Source organism: Lepisma saccharinum, chromosome 30, assembly GCF_977018435.1.
Source record: "Lepisma saccharinum chromosome 30, izLepSacc3.1, whole genome shotgun sequence".
Lineage (NCBI taxonomy): Eukaryota > Metazoa > Arthropoda > Insecta > Zygentoma > Lepismatidae > Lepisma > Lepisma saccharinum.
In genome coordinates this window covers 32,062,727-32,083,727 of record NC_139258.1, presented here as the reverse complement: position 1 = coordinate 32,083,727, position 21,001 = coordinate 32,062,727, and positions in this window count along the sequence as shown.

Genomic DNA, 21,001 nt, shown 5'->3' with positions numbered 1-21,001 from the left:
TTTCGGATTACTAGAGATAGCATTTCTCATTTTCTTCTTCTGCAGAAATGACAGCTTATCTTGATGCCTCCGCTTGATATGTTTCTCTAGGTTACCACTATGATCTCCCTATAAAGAAAATAGTTTTATTCATACTGAAAGAATTAATATCAAAGTAAAATCTATGTGCGAGTTTGTGTATTCGTACAATATACCCATATACGTAAATATATGGAGACCACTAACTGTCATTATATAACAATATGCTTAATGTATGGAGATTAGTCACAAATTGGAATCCCAGCACTTTTTACGCCTGATTAAAATACTATAGAATACCCTACACATAGTGGACCTTCCCCAATATAAAATACGTCGAAATTCTTGAACATGGGGAAAGCTAGACTACAATGCGTGTGGAGAATTTACAGGACAACGAGCTGGAGGCAACTATAGAGGGGGGCGTGGTGATAAGTGACAGAACAAGACTAATTTGCGGTATAAGCTCGCCTAACTTCTAGATAAACTCTACAGGTTATAGGGAGAAAGTTGTGCTTATGGATTTTGAGATTTTGGGAAAAATTGAAAGTCAATGATTGGGATATGCATTTGAGTTGATTTAGTATATTTTACTTCGCTTTTCTGCCAATTTTGTCTAATTGCGAAGTTGGGGATGAGTGATATGATGAATGGGCACACTTTTGCTCTTTTTACTATAATAATAGAACAAGTAATTTGATTTTGAATTTTAAAAAAAGGATGCAAAGATTGCTCCAATGCAAGAACAATGTGCGTAAAAACTTTGTTCAGTAAAGCCAATTTGTTCAGGCAAATTTGCTTTGAATTTTTAATGCTTAAGTAATGATAAGTAACTTTTGTCAATTCTAGGTAATTTTGAACATTTATAGTAGTTTTCTGAAGATTTTTTGTAGAGTTTGACATTTTATTAATTGAATATCTTTTACCCTTATTCTTCAAATTTTGTCATGTGATAATGTCCTCTTGCTGACTGAAGTAAACCTAGGACACACTGCTTTCAGTATCTTTCAGTTCTTTCAATGAGAGTATAGAGGAGCTTTTCCATGCTGATTTCGATGCATAAGTATTAATTACTAAGCAAATTATCCACCATCGCGTTTGTTCTGTTTTACCCAATGAGAGTTGCGAATTTGAACAAAGCGCCAGACAAGCAACTGAATCTCTACACAAGCATTTATTTCTCAAACACACGCACGATGCAAGAAAAAAAATTAACAAAAGTAATCTTTGTCAATTTCCCACACGATACTTGTGTATCGTACTGTACACGTCTTTACTAGCAGACAATCATTTTTATTTTAGAATCTCCGTCAAGTGTTTATTGATCATATTACTTCAGCTTTATTCTGAAAAGCCATTGCAACTTTTGTCTTCTGTAACAATACAACATAAAATTATTTTTTAAAAAAAATGATTTTAAATCTCACGTATTTGCCAATTCTGCATTAATCTCACTGCTGCTAACAGTGTGTATTACTCCATTTTCCGAACAAGTTGTAGTAAATTTAAACATTTTACACTTATCCATTAAATTTATCAAAAATTAACTCATCAACTGTTAAGGAATTAATAACAAATGATATATTTTTAAAATTTTATTTTTAGGTCATTAATTGCTTCGCCCTGTTATAAACGCTATTTCCTTGATATTAACCAATTACTGCAATTCAATCCTGGACATATTGGACACCCATTCAGAGGTGTGTGTTTTATAAACTACAACCCACGGAAATCTTTCCTGAACCTGATATTTTGTCTTTCCAGTAAAGTCACAATTTGATCTGAAATATTTTCATACGTTCAGTTTTGGCCCGCAACGCCATCAATAAAGCATTTGGTTTCTGACGAAATATAATGTATGTACCAAACGTAAAATTTAACTTACCACTCCATCAAATTGATCAATTTAGTCCAATTTTGCATATACGAATTAAAATAATAAATTTTACTAAACAATTCAAGTGATGGAATAAAGGTCCTACTTGGAATGTTAGAATGTAACCATCCTCCGCAATTTTATATGGATATACTAGCTAATGGATAGTAGGAATTTCCCACGATTGCTCTCTCCACGAAAACAGTCCAGTCAAAGTTTGAGCTTCCCCTTGTCTCCTCCACACCCCTGGTCCTACAGGGTTGCCACACATCTTAGCTGCTCAGTCGACACTTCGCGCGTTGTACAGTGGGATCCATGAGTATTACCGTGCAAATTGTCCATCACCATGTTAGTGCATTTTATTTGACCCAATAAGAGCTTCAAGAATTAAAAGAAAACTCAAAACAAGCTGTTGACAACTTCTGCACCAGTATACATAAAAATCCATCGCTTAAAACACATAGGATGTACGAGAAAAATAACGAAAATAGTCGGACAATTTGCCGAGCAATATTAGTGCATCGCACTGTACGTATGCGGTTGATTGCGTCAGCTGAAATTGTTGCTTATTGGTAGAAGAGGCATATATTTTTGGTAAATAATACAAAATTTCGGTACAATTTTCGGGTTCAAATGCGCTAAATAAAATAAAAATTCGTTGTTATAGCGGTGAAAAATCTGATCAAAAGTGGTGTATAAAATGACAAATTGAATATAATCCTAAATTTGATTAAAAAACTGCACTTATTACACAAAATAAGTATATCCCTTATAGTACATTCGTAGCATATCAGTTCTGTTGGAACGCTACGCATTTATGTAGTTACGAGAGTATTAAGTCTATTCTGTATAAAGGGGTCAATTTATGCTTCTCAAATATTTACAGCAGAATTAATCATTTCTCCGTGAATTACCTAACTCAGGATATTTCAAACTTCAGAAAGTATCGCATCGGTAAATAAACTAATTTTGTGTTTAGGAGTATTTCTTATTTTGCAGATCATTTCGTTACGAAACAGGGTAGGAAAATGCACCTCACCTTTCAGAAACATGAAAAATTAACATTACAGCATGTCATTTCACATTTCGTGTTTTCGTCAAAAACGAAATATGGATGTGTCTACTTACTGGCAAGACTAGGTGAGCGGCGTGACCTTGACTGAACTCTTTTCGTGACTTTAGATTTATAAATTAGCAGTTTGCACCTTTTCATTAAGTAGCCTCCTTCCTTTTTTGTCTTATTTCTACAGAGACTAGTTGAATATCTAGTAAAATGACGCGCTGTATTACAATTACTAATAGTATTACAAATTGTACACAAACATCAAAGAATGAAATACATTAGACACGAGTTTTCTGAAAATTTCTTCTTTTTCAAACTTTATACAGACGAAAATCGTGAATGGTAGTGAGCTCGCCCTGTTGAATAGGATGGGATTTCTGAGTGGAATGTTCAATGCAGCATATTGATCAAGATACAACAACTGAATTACGGCGAAGTAGGTTAGAAACCCTGCGTGCTCAAGAGCAGCTTCGATAAGGCACCTGAATTGTCTAGAGCTGAACAAGGAAATGGGCGATCTTTATTTCCCAAGGCCATTCCGCAAAACTAATGCCACAAGAAGTTTCCTGTGTGGATTTGTGAGCATGAAATTGTAGGTTGATGATAGTACTACAAGACGTCAAGTGGATTTTTTCCGTTTCGTTATTTTATATCGCTTTGCTACCTATAGAGTTTGAATAACTAATTAATCATTTGATGAGCAGACAAACACAAAGTAGCCGATCCCGTGGCAAATTAATTAGCGTAATACAATGCGAAGTCTAAAGTCTGATTAGAACCTGGACTAGAAGATATTGTCTTTATACCACTTCCATCATCTATCGCATCCTTTATCATCGCGATTAACAGTGGTAGACGCGAAATAAAAATAGAACCTTTGCAAGGACGTCCGAAAGAGGGGCAAGGGGTGGACGACCCCCCTGGAAAATGAAAGTCAACCAAAAATTATATATATATATATATATATATATATATATATATATATATATATATATATATATATATATATATATATATATATATATATATATATATATATATATATATATATATATATCACACATATAATGTCATTTCAGCTACAATAATATATGTTAATTATTGCATGAACATAACTTCAAATTAAAGTAATGTTTTTTTTTAAAAGACAACACTTATGGTGTAGGATATGCACCTTGTTTCCCCCCCTGGAAAAAACTACCTTGCTTGCCCTTCCCTGAAAAAAAATGCGGGCGTCCATGAACCATTGGTATCTACTTCGGAGTATAAAGCGTTGTTTCTTCAATGTATAGCGCGGAAGTAGACCGCAACAGCCTCTTATTTGACAGGAAATAGCAACACGAGAATAGGGATTCCTCGTATTTTAGATTTTCTCAAACTAATTTCAAGTATGTGGTGGAAATTCCTTCTATATAGTATGCAAATCGAGGTTTGCAGTTTGAATGGGCGTATTCCTTTTCTCGGTTTTTCCTGGAGACGATATTTTCAATTACTTTGAAGCATTTTGTACCATTTTTTATTTTTATAAGCAATTTCATTAATTATACATATGATAGAATGATCTAAACATGAAACTCATTGTCTCTTCCAATGATTAACAGTTTTCCTTGCCTTTCATTACGCTAGGCCTCTCAGTCGCTATCTTTGTTGTGAACCTAGATTAAGTGTGGGGCTTATCCTCTATGCTTTCATCATACAGCATGGCTGTGGGCTACATGCTTGACATCTTAACACAACTCCTTTCAAATATTTCTCGGGAAACGTATTTCACCTATCGTCCTACGGGAATCAGACGAACGTAACTACAAAAATGCGGTTTTCAGTTTTGTTAAAAAAAAAATCCTCTGAAGGGTATTTGAAGTAAATCGACATTTTTCCACTTCTAATTCTTATCTGTAAGACTGAGTCACGTTTAAGAGTCAGACTTTATGCACAGTAAGGCTAATCGGAACTGAACCTACAGTTTATAAAATTGGATCCGAACCACTGTGTGCCTCCACCGGGTATCGAACCCGGGACCCCTGGAATACAAGGCGACGACGCTACCACTGCGACATCGGGGAAGCCGACCTTCACTTCAAGTATCGCTATCACTTTTTAGTAGTCAAGGAGTATTGCATTCATTTCAATTTGGAGTAAGAGTTCAGCATTCACGTAAATCAGCAAAGTTTGAGTTTTAGATACCATGTTCAATAACAACTTATATCGTCACGGCCAACAAAATAATGGCCATGAAAAAATTAGTATCAAGACACCATACTAAAATTGCTGCTTGAAGAACACCGTAAAGACTAAAGTCGTTGCCTGCTCCGTGACTGATCAGCTAAGCTGCTATTTGAAACCCTGGCTAAGGTATGGACGTACCATTGAGTTTGTCCCAATATCTATTCAACCTCAACATAGTAAATAACTGAAGAGGTAGGAAAGCTACGTAAAATTGCCGAAATAGGAAATAAAATACTCCTCTACCCCCCACACATGCATATGCAGCCGAGTTTTGAAATGCCGAAGCAACTATTGCCCACGGTCAGACTATATCAGTTGCTTTCAAACGTTAACATGATGAAATGAACGTTTCTATATGCACCTCCATGCAAATAATTTCATAGAATCCCAAATAAAGTTAAATTAATTAATGTATTGAAACTAGGCATTTGAATTTTCCCAAGGCAAACCTGCAGACATGAAAAGATCTGCCCATAGTCTTCAAGCACCTTTAAATACGCTGGCTCATAGCAGAATGTGATGTGTGAGCAAGAGTGCACTCGTGCACAATCCTACGTGTAATTTACAAACGTTAATTATTTTCCATTTCCTTTCGCCTGCATCCTAACATTTTTTTAATCCACGACAATCAGAGCAAAAAGTTTAGTTAGTTTTTTATGATAAGATTGAATTCCTGCAGAAATGAACAGAAACTACTGTGGGACCACAAGGATATAAACCTGAGCAGACTCGCGGCTCGCGTGCACCGTACTCTCGCGTGGAGGAGAGGGGCACAGTAAAGCATGCTTTCTTATGGCCAGAGCTGAATGGAAGAAGGAAAATCTGTGCGTACACTTTTCGGCGTTTTTTTTCCCCTTGTGGTCGCTCTATACGACGTATAACCCCATTGCACTCTAAACTAAGGCTCTCCGACATTTAGACGAGCTGTTTTCAGTTTCCTTTTTCGAGACCACGTTCTCTACGTTGACCCTCACTGGCAGAACAATTGAGAGGAAGAATGTAACTTATAAGATAGAAAACACTTATGATGTTTAAATAGTAATAACACGATCAAGGTGGCTTCGGTCTAGGACGGCTATGAGATTCGACAAGTTAAGATAAGTCCCATCCTGAAATCCTAAATAACGGAATTTACGGCGAGAACTGAAACATTTCAACCTGCCCGAAGATTGCACTTACCGCAACTTTCTTTCCGCAGCCCGGAATAAGACAGTGAGATTCTCGTCGTATGTCATCAAAGGAGAAAAACATGCGAACGGGATTTTTTCTCTTTCTTCCCTTGGATAGCGAAGAACCTTCTCCTTCCATTGTAACCAATCGTAAAAGACCGAGATTCCCATTCACGCTAGTTTTAAGGATCCCAATTTCTTCATCTACCTCCGCTGTAAAATGTAGTTCTAACCTCCTACCCCTCCCTTAAATCGAACACTGCGAATCTGATTGGCTCCATGTAGAAGCAGCTTGTGGCGTATTTGTACACTGCTGAAAAATGCAGAAGCAGAAATAGTTATTTCCGTGGGTTAAAGCAAGATATATATATATATATATATATATATATATATATATATATATATATATATATATATATATATATATATATATATATATATATCTTGCTTTAGTATATATATATACTAAAATGACAAAAAGGTAAGTAAAATAACCTAATTCAATTAATCATATACATATACACACCTGAACGATTATCGCCTGCACCATATTACTGAACAAATCCAAAATAAAACTTTATAATCACTCATTCCACTAAATGCCCTTGAGAACTGGAGATAGGTTGTCGTCGTCTTCTTTGTTTGGCACACACCGCCTATTAGCGATTTCTTGCCAGAGGTCCTATTTGATAGTATTACACTTCTCTTAAGAAAAACACTTGAGGTGTTTTATCAAACTTTCTAGGGTGCACGCAGTGATTCTAATCCATTTCACCAAAAATATACTTTTGTCCCTATGGATTCATGTCTCACCATATGTACGCTTAGATTTATTTATTGATTTATTTATTTCAGATGTTACCCCTAATGAAGTTAAGGAGTTTTCATTTAATGCCCTTGCATTTTCTTTCTTGTGTCCCTCTGCTTTGATACCGAAATGCTCTTTTGTTGTAAAACACACCTACAAATACTTAAAAAAATAATAATTCTAAAACGTATTAGCTAAAAAATACATTTCTCTTGGACTTCTTTATTAGGCACAAATGTGTACACTAAATACATATTCAACAAATACAAAGTGAGATCACTTACCTTTAAGAAGCCGGGTTCGCATCCAGGATAAAACGTTCAATAAATGTTAGTATTAATATCTCCATTTCCTCTCTTCTTTTTCACTTAGAATTCCATCAAATAAACAGGCGTAATTCTGCAATTCCCCATCATTTGACATTTACAATCAGTGAATATGATAACAAAAGTGCTCACATGTCTACAAATGTCTTTATACTTCACTACCTTCGAGACGTTACGTTGTTCACGTCGCAAACAACAGAAAAACGCTTCGCTAAATAGGTAGACTCTCGAATATTTGGCCAGATAAGACGTTTTCATTTTAAGGCATGTCAGACACATTTTAAATGAAGGAACGTTAGAATTTTTTTTAAAAAAATATCTTCGGTATCGTAGATGTGTGATACAAAGTGGAACAATTTTGAAAAAATACAATTTAGTCAGATATTAAATTATGAACGTTGGACTTTACATAGCAGCAACATTAATATTCGGATACACTTAATAAAATAAGGAACAAAGGAAGTAGCTAAAAATGAGTACATAAAAAATATTACGTGGTAGAGTGGCACAGCACGCTACGACGCCAGGGGTTCCGGTTTCGAATCCCGACCTGTGCAGGAGTGTTCTTTGTGATTGTCCCTTCATCAGTTTCACCATTTCGTCGCTCATACTCATCGTTGCTTTCTTAACCGCCAGATTACCATTTCGGATGTACAGACGGGATCAAATGAAATGTACTTCCGTTTTCCTACCAACTCAGAAGCGAGTTGGAAACTCTTCATTGCTCCTGTATAGATAAGAAAGTGGGGGAGGGCAATAGCAGACAAGGCCAGCACGCAAACTTGTTTCCGGCAAAGCGTCTTGTTGGAGTCTTGGCAGTTTGTGGAAGGATTTTGTGTTCCTCCCCCACCCCAACCCCGCCTTTCTCTCTCTCCTTGAGTTTGTGTTTGTGTGTGTGTGTGTGTGTGTGCGCGCGCCGACACCTGTTTCATTTTAAGTTTGACGTATTTTTATTGCATCGACTAATTGCTGTCATGACTGGAAATGAAACAGGTTAGCAATGGAGACATAATGAGGGATCAAAAATACAAAAATTCCGGGCATGAGTACTTAGTAGTAGTAAAGGTAAGGTAAAGTTCGTCGTGCGTATAGAACCGTGCCATGAAGGCACATTTAAGGGTTTGTGGCAGTAGGGTGTCGCATATTCTCGAGTTCGGACATTTTGGAGGTCATATGACCAGCACCACGCTCCAGCCGTCTTTACTCCCCAAGGATGTAGAAGAAACGAGAAAATAAAAATGTTTTACATTCTGCGTATGTGACAAGTAATTTTTTGGATATTGTCTTTGAAGTATCTGTTAACATCCTAACCCGCAATTTTGTTTAAGGATAAAACTGGTTGAAGGCCGCGAGTGTTCCTGAGAAGTAATGAACATATCACAGAACGCGCAATAGTTTAGCTCGCGTTTTTCTGAAAAAAAGAAAGAATGATATACAAATCAATTCTACGAATGCTTACGTCATTGTGACCATGGAGTGCATTTTGCACACTAACGAGGATCTGGCGTCATGACATAAGGTCAGTATAATGGTCTGTGGGGTTTGGACTGTGTCCTATCCATTTACGTTTGTAGTTGTCCTTTCACAAATTTCATCTTAACACACCTTTCATACTTATCTTTGTGATTACCCAAAAGTGGAAGAAAAGCGAAATAAAATAAATAAACACATCGATTATTGTGTCCCTGCGTTTTTCAATCTTTCTTCATGACCGAAAATTTATGTTTCACTGATGTAATGCATCACTTTAATCATGTGAATTATTTTCCGTCATCGTTGTGTGCTTAATCATTCCTTAAAGCATAGACTCTAATGCTGTTGTCCTTAGTGTAATTGATCTTATTGTGTGGAAGTTTTGATGTGGACAAAATAATGGTGAAGAATAAATCTCAATTGATTGTTCGAAATTTAAAATATAATAACTCCGAGGTGACGCATATTAACTGTTCTTAGTTCGATGTCAAAGAACGATTTCTCCTATACATTAAGAAGGATTCCGGCCTCCGTGGTAGAGTGGTTAGCACAGCTTGCTTAAACACCGTCTTTGGCATTGTGTTCATTCGGTGTTCATTGTGAGTGTCCCTTCATTAATTTCATCATTTCATCGACCATCCTCATCGTCGCGTTTAGCCAAAAGTGGCACAAGAAGCGAATTAAAATAAAGCAAATCAATCAATCAATCGATCATAGGGTCTCCGGTTTCATAGAGCAGTATGCAAAGCACTTCGTCATGGATGCCCTCAAAATTCAAATAATAATTTGCAACAGAAAACCTGATATTAGAGTATTTTAATAGTTTAGGCATATTAACAATTCACGTCAACCAACAATAAACAATTTATTGATTGATTTTCTTTTATTATACTTCGCTTTTTGTGCCACTTTTGGCTAATTTGCAAAGATCAAACATTCATGGCCAGGCCAGGATTCGAACCCGGAACCCCTGGTTCTGAGATTTCGGCCTGTGTATGGGGTTGGTGGCCATCCACCGTCGTGAGGAAATTGAGGAGCTACAAATTAGTAGCGTGACGCGGCCATGGAAACCTGCAAAGACTGAAGACCACAGATTAGCTGAAGACTTGTCTTGTTAACCACGCGTCACCCCATAATTCCAACCTCGGCAGGTGGAAGTGAAGCCGGCAGTCGGTAGGTAGGACGTGGCCCTCACGGACCGTTGCGTCACGGGTTATTATTATTATTATTATTATTATCATCATCTTCAATCAAATAAAGCTTTATCGTTATATATTACCGTATTTCATCGCATAATCGTCGCACCCTGTTTTTCAATCCAAAGAGAGAGAGGAGGGGGGGAAGGCAGAACACAAAATCCTTCCACAAACTGCCAAGACTCCAACATAAAGCTTGCTGGAAACAAGTTTCCGTGGTGGCCTTGTCTGCTACTGCCCTCCCCCACTTTCTTATCTATACAGGAGCAATGAAGAGTTTCCAACTCGTTTCTGAGTTGGTAGGAAAACGGAAGTACATTTCATTTTATCCCGTCTGTAAAGCAGTCCCAATGTCTGCTCCAAGTTGCACAGCTGCTTTCAGAGCCCTTGGTTTGAGAAGGGGGTGGGGGTGAGGAAAGGGTCTTGATTTTTCATACCGAAGCTCCTTCATTTCTTTCTCCCATTTATCTTGGTTGAATTTTCTGAGATACGGAATTTACCTCATTTTGCTTTTCATTACGTTTTATTGCGTTACCCACGGTACGCTTACATGTACTTAACATTTTCAATTTCCTTGCACGTACCGACACCCTTTGGTTAGATACGGCAAATATAAATAGCTGTCGTTCGTCAAATGTTGTTTTTTTGTTTTGTTACCCATTTTTCTCGTACTTCAGTCAGGGATCAATGCAGTTACTCATAACAGATGTAGTCAGGAAGTAGCATGAATTGTTCTTTCCCCGCATTGTAGTTGACCGGTAAAAAACTATGTAACAGTAACAGAAGGCTTTCAAGATTTGTCTGAATATTAAAGTGATCTTTTTTTTCACACCCAAATATAAATAACTAATTTCAGATTTGAAAACGTAACAGGGGTGTAAGGGGTGACCTTCCACGCAGTACATACACCCGATCGTCAAAATCAGTTCCACGTAGTACACCCTGGGCTGCCTTTTGCTGACTAACAAGTCTCTGGCGACTGGCCAGTATAATTCTGTATGTTCTCCTGCTTTTTGTCATGTGTGCTGAGTGCCCCTTTACAGCCTCAGCTTTTAACCTAAGTCAGAATATTTTCATATTTCAGTTATGCGACCTTACAGTTATGTTATTTGTTGTGGTAAGGGGCTGGACCCAGTATAACGTGGCGGGTGCAAAATAGCCTAAGTGCTGAAACACCCAAAATTAAAAAAAAAAAGAAAAACGTAACAGGGAATATAGCTTTAATAAATGCGTATAAATATTTCACAATGGATTATATTTATGTACATGTTGTTAATTGTGAAATATTGTGAAGAAATGAAACAAAATGCTACGTTTCGGTTACTAATGTGAGCCACTGTATATGTAATGTTTTTATTTCATTAACAATGTACAATGGTCAAATACAACTTTGCAGACCTCCGTGGCGGAGCGGTTAGCACATCGCAATACGACGCCACAGGTCCCGAGTTCGTATCCCAGCCTATGCATCATTTTCATTTTTCTTTGTGATGTCCTTTCGTCAATTTTGTAATTTCATCACCCATCCTCGTCTTCGCGATTAGCCAAAAGTGGCAGAAAACCAAAGTTAAATATAACAAATCAAAATCAAACATTACTTGGCATGACAAGAATGGATAGGTTATTTTGAAGCTGCTGTTATTAAAAGCAAATTTTATGTAGCTTTCCTAGACAGAAGTTTCAAACACAGAAACTGATTGATTGGATAACGCCTGTGGATTCCTACTCGAGCAGAAAATGTATATGTTTCCATTTATTACTTACAACAATAGCAGACTGATTTCCCGCTAAATCAAAGAAAACTTGCATTCACAGTTACAAATTGACGTGTTGAATGATTTCTCTCACTCCAATTCTGCTTAATCGAACAGCACACCACAACGTGGGTCATTAAATATTTGCAACTTACTCTCGAGTTCCTCAACTAAAAATAAATTGACTGCGAAACAAGACCTCGTCTGCGATAACTATATACCACGTTATATGAAGAGTATACGCAAGTTGAAATTCCATCATAATAATTTGAATTCTTCTAGTAGCTACAAACATATTTTTTCATACATATTTTCTTAGCAAAATATGAAGTTCCTCACTTCAACAAGGACAACATATACACAGTATTCCACAAGAGTTTTTAGTTCGAGCTAGTCGTAATATGAATATACACGTCACTTCATTACTTAGTTTAAAAAAAGTGCCAGGCAATGTGAATTCGACGGCATGCCTGAAATTATTTGCAGTATCTCATGTATCAAGGGGGCTTTTTAAGTAAAATGAAGGACACATACCACATGCTTGGGTCAATTGAGAGTAGTAGAAACGTAATTATACTGCATGTTGCAACTGAAACAGTATCCTCGAAGCCGAAGTCGTTGAGTGATCCACTCATAAACTCTCTACCAAACATTTCAAGTTCGAGTAGACACCTGGGCATGAGCGTTTTCTTTGGTAACCATCCCTTCATAGATTTAATATGATCATCATTAATGTTCATAGTCGCGATTATCTACAAGTGGCAGAAAAGCGATACAAGAACAATACAAAAGTAGAAGAAACAAAAGAGGATAAAAGGATGAACTTAGTTAATGATAGGAAGTTTTATAAAATTACTGTTTCTTGAAGAATCTTGTCCTTTGTTCCGATTGTATTTCTCAGTCACACGTTGCTCAATGTCCATGTCGACTGTCGTTCTTACATTCTTGAAAATTACTTTAATGTCTGCCTATGCTCTTCTTTCAAACGTGGTAGGCGCTCTGTCTGTTTCTACACCAAAAAGTTTAATTCATCTCCTGTCCAAAAAGGCACGAATTACTGAAAGTAATTTTCAAAATTGTAAGCAGATGAGGGCCCTTGTAAAATACGTGTACTGCAGCGGCGTATACTCTGGGTCATCTAGGTAATCGCAGATGACCCGGCTGTATTTCTTTATTTAAAAAAAATATATATATATACCTAGGTATATACATTTCTTCGCAATATTCTTCCAAACCAATTTCGATGCATACATTTCCTTGCTTCCAGCGCGCGAATACTTCCAATCGTTTGCCGCCGAATGTCCGGGAACCTTTCTCCAGCCGGTGGAATGACTTCAGGGAATCTCACCCTGACGTCATTCCTCCCGCTTTCCTTACAACCCTTGGCGAGGAGGGAGGAGAAAGGAAAGAGGGGGAGGAAACACTGCTTCTCAGGCGCGGTGATTCCGTGCCCAGGGTAAGCTCCTTCTTGTGAGAGTCCACCGGTCGCACTCTCAACCTTCAGAGCCTTACCATTCCCTCCGCTAAACTAGGAAAAACATACCCGGTAGAATGCGAAGAACAGGAAAACTGAATAACATGGGCAAACCAATTCTACGCTAATTTTCACTTTACGTTTGCTTCTGTCTTGATGATTTCTGTTACTTGAACATAAATTTATCAAAAGGGAAAAGCTTAAATATTGAAGATGAAGCAAACTGAATTACAATTCAAACCTTAAGCAATTAAAGCACCTATTTGCTGACTCCCCCCATCCTTGTATTTACAAAAATAGTGATTGTTTCTCCTCTCTAATCTTCAAAAGCAGCGGGAATACTTCTTTCACGGAACTGAATATTTTTTAAAGGGAAAGATATCAAAAATAAATTATATATATTAGTTAATTTAAGTTGCTATATTCCGCCTGTTTAGATTAATAGTGATGAAGATGAACGAATTAAACATAAAACGAAAAAAACACATCAGGCATGTAACCAGGTGGAGGACTCGGGGGGGCTGAAACCCCCCTCCCCGAAATCCTACAAATATCTAATTTAAAAAGTGTATAGTGGTAATTAATTTTACTTCATTAGCAGGATTAAACACTTTGCATAATACGTTGTAATAATCTGAGATTCATCTTCAGGACTTCTAACCCCACTGTTTCAACTTTATGTGGCGGCTGCTAATAAGGGATGATCCCCATCCCGAAATAAAATTCTGGCTCTGACCTGCAATGATTCGAACTTTTAAAAACCTGGCATTTCGAGCTCGGAAAGGGATTTTTTTTTTATCATTCATAGGGAATTTCATTCTGAGCCAGGAACACAACAACAGAAGTTTGGCGCGTGAAACTGAATGCGTGTATTCGTTGGCTTCGTGTTTATTATTTATTTAGGTGTTAGTGTTTGTCGTGATAGTGCTGTGTTAAAGGGTAATGGATGTGATACAAGATTTGCTGGTGAAACCTTTGGAACACGATCTTTTCAGGAGAAGTTGCAAATTGTTAATACAGGTAGGCCAGTGTCATCGCTTGAACTTATTTCTACACACAAAGACAAAAATCGGGAATATGTGAGGCATTTTCGCAAGCAAATTATGACAAAACACCATGGTTGACAGGAAGTATAAGTGTTAATAAGCTTTGCATTTTTGTTGGCCGTGCTTACTTTTCGGGGCTGAAAAGAATGTATGGACGCGTGGCTTATACTGTAAACTTTGCAACACTTGTGCCAAACATGAAAAATCCAAAAGTCACATAACTTCCTTTGTCAAGCTGAAATCTTTCGCACAGACACGTATTGACGTGAACTGGACAAACAGCGTGCTTTGGATGTGGTACGGCACAAGTAATCGGGTCCTGGAGTAAGTTGAATTTTGCACTTAAATTATTATTGCGGGTTTTTATTTCACTAGTGCACGTCTTTCATTTTATATTTCACAGGCTGTTTTTTTTATAGCTTTATAATACTGTCTTGTTTTATTATTTGAAATTCTACACGTATAGTAAACTGCAATAACGAGAATTAATTGATTGTGGTCGTAGCACTAAGACAAACATTCCGACACAATATTCCTAAATCCAATATGGAGCTTGACATAAATTGCACGGAAACTTTTGGAGTTTGAGGATCAAAAGGTCGGAGATTACCCACTCGTTAGAACCAGCATACACCACTGGTGTACTGTCCTTTTATTCGCTTAGTTTTGAGAATCACTCTCCATACAATTGTTGCCTACTTCAGAGTCCAAAGGCCCTGTCTAGCTACAGACCAGTTGCGCAAACGCGGTTTCATTTGTTTCGTACACAAATTCCATCCTTTATACGTATTTTCTACTTGCTAAAAGCAGCGGCGGCTCAAGGGGGAGAGCCGCCGTGCCATGGCACTACCCTCAGAAGAAATGCATACCTAGCCCCTAGCCCAAGTATTGTTAAATTAATACATTGATAGTTTACAGACAATGAGATTCGAATCTTTCAATCGGTCAAGCTGACGTGACGACCGCCCCAACCACAGACTAGATATGAACCGCCCAAACCTCCTCACTGCATCGCCAGCTGTTTCGTATCCTCGGCGAGGCAGCGGTCGGCGCCACCCAAGAGCTGGCCTAACCAAGTTGAAACGCGTGCAGAGGGTTGGTGAAGTCTCAGCGAGTAACCTTTGCACCATAAGCCGGGAAGAAGGTGGCAGGGGGTGGTGTTAGCCAATGGGGTTAGCCCATAAGACACCAGCCGTGCCCGTTTAGCACAGCGAGGGAACTTTCTCAGTGTTGACACCGTTGCCATCTTCAGAGATAAGTCGCTAAATACGACGGATTTGTACGACCCGTTGGGGAAGTAATTCGTGAAAAAGGTACTATCTACTTTTCTGCCAACATTTGGAGAAACAAACCTAGTATTTTTCCGAAGTTAAATGAACATTTTGATAATAGATAGATGCGCCTAGAGGGCCATCCAGACTTTTTAAAAATATAAAAGTAAAAATTCCTTTGGCATTTCGACAATTCCTTTTTACATCAAATGTAAAATATTTTCAACGTCCAGTTGGAATACGTGTGCATGGGGGAGGAGAAGGTGAGAAGATTTGCTTTCCCTTCCTCTTGTAATTGTGTTTTTAGTGAAGTGTCCTGTAGTGTTTAAAGATAGGTTAGTGAGTGAAGATGAATCGTATTAGTGTGTTATTACTTAAACACACTGTTTTCCACGTTACCAAACAAGGATATACATCTTGGCCAGTGGGGCAACCTCAAGGAGGGGGGCCAAGGCATTGCGGAGGTTTTTTTTCTTCGATTTCTTGATCACGTTGACAGTACCCGCCGGCCGCCACTGGCTAAAAGTGCCTTTCATATCGCCTCAGGGCGTTGTCTACTCGGATGCTTCGTGATCGAAGGTCACGTGTACAAAGTTTCAGATTTTCCGATTTGCGTGGTGCTGCTGCTATCAGTTCGGTTCGCCTTCTCAAGGTCGCGCAGCAAGCAATTATTTTTCGTCTTCCGATAGGAAAAAGCTTGCCTCTCGCTTATGTGGACGAACGCGTGGCACGGATGACTTTTTGGCTCGACCATGGTTGGTCCTTTATGTTTCGTCCTTCAGCATTTTAATCTAAGAACGAATCATTCTCATCGAAAAACATAATGTATTTTTTTAAATTGATGTAACACATGTAAACCGAGAGCGAGAGATAGATAGATAGATAGAAACGTTTTCCTTCAACAAACGTTTGTTTTCCTATTGTATAAAGTGAACGCACATGTTAAAATTCATCTTGCATAGATATTCAAATTAGAACAAATTCACGTAAAGTGATTAAGTATGCAGAAAAGAAATATATTTGTGATAAATACATAGTTAGTCAGTAAATTCCGATAACCAGAATTCTGTCACGCCGAATGAAACGTTTTGTTTTACAATTTAATGTTTTCACTGACATCCAAAACGAAAATACGTATTATAACTTAATGACTTTCAAGGTGTCAAAATATTGTAATGTTACTATGCTGCCGATCACAATTATGAGAACGCTACGGGTCCCGGGTCCGAATCCCGGCCTGGGCGTGGATGTTTGTGAGTGTGCATTCATCAATTTCATATTGTTATCACCAATCTCCATCTTCGAGAATTAGCCAAAAGTGGCAAAAAAAAAAGCGAAGTCAAATAAAGCATATCAAAATCAAACAATTATGAGACTTCTTCGAAAACGCCTTCGATAACGGTATTTGCTATTCGTAACGGATATGTGTATCACTTTTTCGAAACAGACTTTTGTGGAGGAAAAGAACTGTAACGTTACAAAAGTAACGAGCACAATTATACGAGAGACCTATGTTATTCTCTCCGGAACACGGCATCGGACACGGTATTGCACATCGGAACGTCTGTATGATACCAGCTATAAATAACGTTGTTGCTTTGAAAAAAGGAGTGTAACGTTTTTTCAGTAGTGACCTCAATTAAGTTACTGGTTAATTGTAACGTTACTATCACTTTCCACACACACTAAAGTTACTAGTCAATACGTGACGAACCTCTTTCTTACCCTGTAACGTTACTGGTTGCCGGCAATGGATGTAACGTTAAAGTGTCACGTGAAGACCTACTTCTTTAAAGATCAGTTATGGTTCGGTACCGTTATGCACACCTGTAACGTAATGTTCATATACCTGAGGTAACGTTTCTGTTCACGAAAAAAGTTATTCTGTTTCTGGTTGTAACGTAACGGAAACCGTAATTGAAAATACCGTTCCATTTCGTTACGTTACGACTCCCTGCTTTATTCTCCAATATCGCACTAACCTATATGCATGTAGCCTTACCGCTAGCCACAAATTCCAGACAGATAGATATGAAGAAAACAGGTACACGCAAGGAGAGATATAGTAGACAAACGGAGAGAGAGAGATAAAATGAGCGAAAGAAAACAAACAGGCAAAATTGAGAGAGAGAGAGATAGAATGAAGAATTGATTAGATACTTGCTTTACTTCGCTTTTTGTGCCACTTTTGGCTAATTTGCGAAGATGGGGATGAGTGATGATACGATGAAATTGATTAATAGACACTCACAAACTTTCATGCCCAGGACGGGATTCGAACCCGGGACACCTGGCGTCGTTGCGCGATGTGCTAACCACTCCGCCACGAGGGCAGGCCGATAGAATGAAATAAATAGAGAACAGAGACGGGAAGAAAAATAGAGATAGAGAAATAACGATAAAGAAAACAAAGAGAGGTAGAAATAAAAAGATATAGGAATAAGACAGGAGAGCGAGAGAGAGAGATTGAATGAAAGAAACAGAACAGAGACATGAAGAAAAATAGAGAGATAGCGGAATTCGAACCACTATGTGTCTCCACCGGATACCTAACCCGAGACCATTTGGTTATAAGACGACAGCGTTATCACTACGTCATCAGGAAGCCCAGACAGAAAGTGAAAATGGAAGAGATACAGAAAGAGAGAGAGAGAGAATGGGAAACAAAGGGAAAGATAGCGGCATGGAGAATAAAAAACGAAAGGAACATAGAAAGCAGAAGAAAGTAAGAGAAAAGCAGAAAGAGAGGACAAAGCGAGAAAGAGAAAGAAAATAGAGGAACAAAGGAAAGGAGAAAGAGAGGGAGAAGGACAAAAATATAAAGGTAAAGAAAGAAATGGAGACATAAAGAAGGATAGAGAAGAAGATGGAATGAAAGAGAAGAGCAATGTGAATTGGCAGGAAAAAAGGAACATAGGAAGGCAAAAGAAAGAAAGAAAGAGGAGAGGAACAAACAGAAAGAACGAATAAAAGGGAGAATTGTAGAGACCGAGAGAAAAACAAAGATAGAATGGGAGAAGGGAACAAGAGGATAATAAAGAAAGAGGTAAGCAGAGAAAAGAGGGAGAAGAACAAAATGATGAAGAGAAAGAGACAGAGACAAAGGAAGAAGGAATGAGGCAATGAAAATAGTGCTGGGAGACCGAGAGAGGACAGATATACATTGTAGAAGAAGAAACAGAGTTTTGAGACAGAAACTTAGGAACCAGAATCGCCGAGGCAAAACCCGCCCGAAAATATTTCGTTCAGCTCTTGAGCCCACCACTACAAAATTCTATAGCGACTGGGTTCAGATCCAGGCACAGTCAATGATCTAAGCATAAACTTCAGTGCGGACCTGATTAGTCTTGACAAAAAAAAAGCTGAAGCAAAGTCACAAAACTGTTACGAATGCTATAACTTTAAATTGAGCACGTTACTAAACCCAATCCTCCTCTGTGCTTTACAGACTCACTCCCTCCCCTGGTACACAATTTCCACTTTAATGGTCGCCGGACTCTGGCGTTCCGTGTACAAGGTTTAATTAAGGTTTGCTAACAAGGTTAGCATTCCGGGGTGCTTATCCCGTTACGTCACATACCTCACAAACCCAGGGATATGAGTTCCTAGAGAGCCCATGTCTGGCCGAGTCGATACTCTCATTTCCTCTAAGCGCCATTTCTTAGTCGGATTTAAAGTATTCAGCCTTCATTTGTTAAAGGTTTGCTTGTGGGGAGTTACAGCACAGCTTTATTTCATTACATCCAGCAAGAGAGAAGTTCCTATCGACGAACTTACATCCGACCGTATTATCACAACGTTTCAATACTTTAAATAGATTATATTATTTAAAGTATTCTCTCTCTCTCTCTCTCTTTTTCTACCCTCAATCTCTATTTCAAATCTTCCTAATAGACACAGAGAGAGAGAGAGAGGAGACAGAAAGGAAAGAGAGAGACAGCGAGAGGATTATCTCTCTCTTTCCTGTAATTTCTCTTCTCTCTCTCTTTCTCTCTCTTTTATTTACTCTCTCCCTCTTCTTACTCTCTTTTTCTCTCTCCCTCGCTCTTTCTTTTATTGTCACTCTCTCTCTCTTTCTTATATTGTATCTCTCTATCTCTCTTTTTCTACCCTCAATCTCTATTTCAAATCTTCCTGAGAGAGAGAGAGAGAGAGAGAGAGAGAGAGAGAGAGAGAGAGCAAAATGATTATCTCTCTCTTTCCTGTCATTTCTCTTCTCCCTCATACTCTCTTTTTCTTTCTCTCTCCTTCGCTCTTTCTCTCTCTTTCTTTTATTGTCTCTCTCTCTATCTCTTTCTTATATTGTATCTCTCTCTATATCTCTCTTATATTGTATATCTCTCTATCCCTTTCTTATATTGTATCTCTATATATATCTCTCTTTCTTATATTGTATATATATATATATATATATATTTCTTATATTGTATCTCTCTCTCTCTATCTCTTTCTTATATTGTATCTCTCTCTCTCTCTCTATGTCTTTCTTATATTGTATCTCTCTCTATATATATCTTTCTTATATTGTATCTCACTCTCTCTATCTCTTTCTTGTATTGTATCTCTCCCTCTCTATTTTTGTCTACTTTATCTTTCCCCCCTCTCTCTTTCCCTCTTTCTTTCTCTTTCTTTCTTTTTCTCTCTCCCTCTCCGCTTTCTCTTTCTTCATTTCTTCTCTCTCTCTATGTTCTCTCTATGATGGGGAGATCAACCATGTTTCATCATATAGTTCAACTGTTGCGATTTCTCGGGAAAAAACATAGGAAATCCGCAGTCAGTTGGCCGTCATCAGGGTTTCAACCCGGATCCTCCCGCGCCTCAACCACTAACATAGCACGTTCAGTATGCAGTTCTCGTGGCAGAACCATGAAAAGATTCCCTCCGTGATTTTATTTTACACCAGCTTGTGCCAAGTACTTCTTCACAGTCGTATAATTTGCTCCGTTCTTCACGTGTTACTGTCCATTGGAACCTTGCCATTTCTACGTCCTTAGCCAATTGTCTGCTTTGCATCTCTGTCCACTTTAGATGAAGTGTTGCTAAGACGGTAGAAAGAATGTTCCATAGCGAAGGCTGAATATCCACTTTCATAAATGTACTAAGGAAATCACTGAAAATGAAATGTATGAAAATTTTCCCATCCTAAGGAAGAACCAGGTCAAATATTTGAAAAGAAAGTACTGTCACAAAAGCAGAGTTTCCCAAGAAATATGTAATACGATTTAGACTCATCCGAAAAATTAAAATGAATCTGTATACGCTCTCTCTCTCGCTCTCTCTCTCTTTCTTTCTTCGTTTTTC